We start from the raw sequence: 4,670 nt of genomic DNA on the forward strand, positions 1-4,670 counted from the left end.
CCCAAGTGTTCATGACCTCTACTGCCTAGCTTGGCAAGAACACGTTCCATGCATCTGTTTCAACATTGGTATGAGCTTCTGCCTAGTTAGATACATCATGATCCTCATCGGGAAGAGGGACAGGCTGCTCATTTAGCTTATGCCATGTACCATCACTAACATGGAGGATATAATCAATGTGCTACTCTGTTGATCAGCACCATGCTCTTCAAGGACATTCTGGGTAACCAAGAGCTCCTCCTTTGGATGCTCAATCACAGCCATATCTGCTCCATTATCATGGCAACCATAGTCAGCATCCAGAGAAGCATCAGAAGCCTTAGAGTCACTCTCCGAGAGCTGTTGTCCGAACTACTGTCTTCATCGTCGAGGTTTGCAATCACATGCTTTACATCAGACAAGAGGTGTCCGGTTGCAATTTTTGTCCATGCCATATCTTGCAACAAAGAGTCTCCTCTTCGAGGGTGTTGGGAGTGTCAATCCACGGCTAGGGTAGCATCTTTGAGAAATCGCGTTATCTCCTTTTTACTTTTCAGAAAGTGGTCAATATCGCGTACATTCTTTCGCTTGAGCCACCTCCGCTGGACATCCTCAAAGTGCTCCAAAAATGCATTTGGGCACACCCGAGAGCTGCGACCCTAGAATCCGCATTGGCCACATACATGGTACAAGCAGTCATTGGTCTTGTGGCCAAGTTGGCCACATTGCCTTGCTGCAGGTCACACATTCACTAGACCGGTGCTTCTTACTGCCATAATGCTTGCATGCTTTCCAACCCATTACCCAAGTCTACCCAGCTCTACTTCTAGTTTAGCCAAGATGGACTGCTCCAGTCTGCTAGGGATGACAACCCACATTCCAAGGGCTCATCTTGGTGGACTCGACTGGGCGAGGCAGATAGCAGATCACGAAATTCGGTCACTGGACTGCCACACTGTACAGAGTGCTCTTTAGGGTCAGGTAGGTGTCAGGGTACCAAGCAAACGCTCAAACGTGTTATGCAGGGATTTCATTAACGTCTTCACAATTTCGTGATCACGTTAACAAAACCAGTTGTTAACATAAAAATTCTTGTGATCACAATGTATATTCACGGGCATTTTTTATGACCTGCAAAAACCTTCTCTGCCAGTAATCCCGCCGGGAAAATATCATTTCCCGACGGGCCCGCCGGGAAAACCCATTTTCCCAGTGGACAAATTAAAAAAATAAATAAATAAATAAAAATAAAAAATAAACAAAATAAACAAAATAAAAAAATCATGTTCACAGTCATTCTTACCATTTTTGGGCCTTCTGGACTCATTTATGATGTCAAAAGTTCAAAATTCTTGGCACAAAAAAAGTTTTGTATAATTTGCTGGCCTTAAGTTCAATTGACACACCAATTAAATCTAACTATACTTACATCAATTGACTCAATTGTCCATGACATCATTGCACTCAATTGAGCCCAATTGGACTCAATTACACTTGATTTACACTCAATTGATATTAATTGGGTGTCAATTGATGTCAATTGTGCCTAATTCGACGCAATTGAGCCCAATTTACACCCAATTTGCATAAATTGGGTGTAAACTAAGTATCAATTGAGTCGAATTGGACTGAATTAATAATAATTGGATGTTAATTGATATTAATTAAGCCCAATTAACTTTAATTGGATGTTAATTTATTATAATTAATGTCAATTAAGCTCAATTGAGCTCAATTGACATCAATTGGGTGTCAATTGATATCATTTGAGCTCAATTGGGCTCAATTGCACTCAATTGACACTCAATTGGGTGTTAATTACATCCTATTGTGCTCAATTGAGCCCAATAGGATGCAATTAACATCAATCGGGTGTCAATTGATCACAATTGATATCAATTGGGCTCAATTGCACTCAATTGTGTGATCGATTGTGTGTCAATTGATGTCAATTGAGCCTAATATGATACAATTGAGCTCAATTCACACCCAATTGGATGTAAATTGAGTGTCAATTGAGCCGAATTAGACTCAATTGATAGCAATTGGGTGTTAATTGATATCAATTAATATCCAATTAACACAATTGAAGTCAATTAAGTCTAATTGACTTCAATTGGATAATTTGGGTGTCAATTGAGCTCAATTGGACGTAAATGACATCAATTGGGTGTCAATTAACATCAATTGAACCTTATTGACATCAATTTGAATTGGGCTCAATTGCACTCAATTGATATTAATTGGGTGTTAATTAAACCTAATTCCATGCAATTGAGCTCAATTGACATCAATTCACATCAATTGCTCTCAATTGATATTAATTGGGTCTCAATTGATGTCAATTGAGCCTAATTCGATGCAATTAGACTCAATTCACATCAGTTCACATCAATTGGGTGTCAATTGATGTCAATTGAGTAAAATTGAGTCTAATTGGGTGTCAATTGAGTCAAATTAAGTCTAATTGGGTGTCAATTGATATCAATTGAGCCAAATTGAGTCTAATTGAGCCCACTTAGACTTAATTAAGCCAAATTGAGTCTAATTGGGTGTCAATTGATGTCAATTGAGCCAAATTCAGTCTAATTGGGTGTCAATGGAGCCTAATTGACATCAATTGGGTGTCAATTGATGTCAATTGAGCCCAATTGAAGCTAATTGTGTATCAATTGACACACAATTGATGTCAATTAGGCTCAATTGACATCAATTAGATTCAATTGACACACAATTGATGTCACATGGGCTCAATTGACATCAATTAACACCTAATTGATGTCAATTAATATCAATTGGGTGTCAATTGATTATAATTGATGCTAAATTGAATGAATTGAGTCCAATTGACATCAATTAAGTCTAATTGGGTATTAATTGATCAAGTAGGCTCAATTGATATTAATTGACACCCAATTGGACTCAATTGACATCAATTGGACTCAATAGGGTGTTAACTGATGTTAATTGAGCCCAATTGACATCAATTGGGTGTTAATTGAGCTCAATTGGACACAATTAATAATAATTGGGTATGAATTGAACTCAATTGACATCAATTAGATGTCAATTGAGCCTAATTGCATCCAATTGAACTCAATTGACATCAATTGGGAAAATTACATCCAATTTAATTCAATTGACATCAATTAAGCCTAATTACATCTAATTTAACCCAATTGGACTCAATTGAATCCAATTGGACTCAATTGACATCAGTTAGGTGTCAATTGAGCCTAATTGTATCTATTTGGACTTAATTGACATCAATTGGGTATCAATTAAACCCAATTGGAGTCAATTGATATCAATTGGGTGTTTATTGATGTTAATTGAGTTTAATTAACATCAATTGGGTGTTTATTGATGTCAATCAAGTCCAATTAGATGCAATTGGACTCAATTGGGTGTGAATTAGACTCAATTAATATCAATTGGGCTCAATTGATATCAATTAGGTGTGAATTGATGTCAATTGAGCCCAATTCGATGCAATTGATATCACTTGGGTGTCAATTAGACTTAATTGGCACCCAATTGATGTCAATTGAGTCTAAGTGGATGTCAATTGATATCAATTGAGCCCAATTGATCAATTGACACCCAATTAGACTTAATTGATATCAATTTGACTCAATTAGATATTAATTGATATTAGACTCAATTGGGTACTAATTGATATCAATTAGACTCAATTGACATCAATTAGGTATTAATTGAGTGTAATTGATGTCCATTAAGCCCAATTTGGCTTAATTGACATCAATTGGGTATCAATTGACTACAATTGATGTCAATTGAGCTCAATTGATATCAATTGGGTGTTAATTAATGTCAATCGAGTCCAATTAATATCAATTAGGTATCAATTAAGCTAAATTGATATCAATTGGGTGTCAATTGAGTCCAATTCACATCAATTGGGTGTAAATTGAACCTAATTGGACTCAATTAACATCAATTAGGTGTGAATTGATGTCAATTGACCCCACTTGGATGTAATTGATATCAATTTGGTGTCAATTGGACTCAATTGGCATCCAATTGATGTCAATTGAGTCCACTTGGATGTCAATTGATATCAATTGAGCCCAATTGATCAATTGACACCCAATTAAACTTAATTGATATCAATTTGACTCAATTGGATATTAATTGATGTCAATTGAACTCAATTGGATGTTAATTGATGTTAATTGAGTCTCAATTGACATCATTTGGGTGCCAATTGAGTGCAATTGATGTCAATTAAGCCCAATTTGGCTCAATTAACATCAATTGGGTGTCAATTAACTATGATTGATGTCAATTGAGCTGAATTGACATCAATTGGGTGTTAATTGATGTTAATTGAGTTTAATTGACATCAATTGGATGTTAATTGATGTCACTTGAGTCCAATTAGATGTAATTAGACTCAATTGGGTTTGAATTAGACTCAATTGATATCAATTAGGCTGAGTTAATTGGGTGTCAATTGAGCCCAATTGATATCAATTGGGTGTGAATTGAACGTGATTGGACTCAATTGACATTAATTAGGTGTGAATTGATGTCAATTGAGCCCAATTGGATGCAATGGATATCAATTGGGTGTCACTTGGACTCAATTGGCACCCAATTGATGTCAATTGAGTCCAATTGGATGTCAATTGGTATCAATTGAGCCCAATTGATCAATTGATACCTAA

This window comes from Cibotium barometz, chromosome 51 (genome assembly GCF_041138505.1).
Source record: "Cibotium barometz isolate CiBa-2024 chromosome 51, ASM4113850v1, whole genome shotgun sequence".
NCBI lineage: Eukaryota > Viridiplantae > Streptophyta > Polypodiopsida > Cyatheales > Cibotiaceae > Cibotium > Cibotium barometz.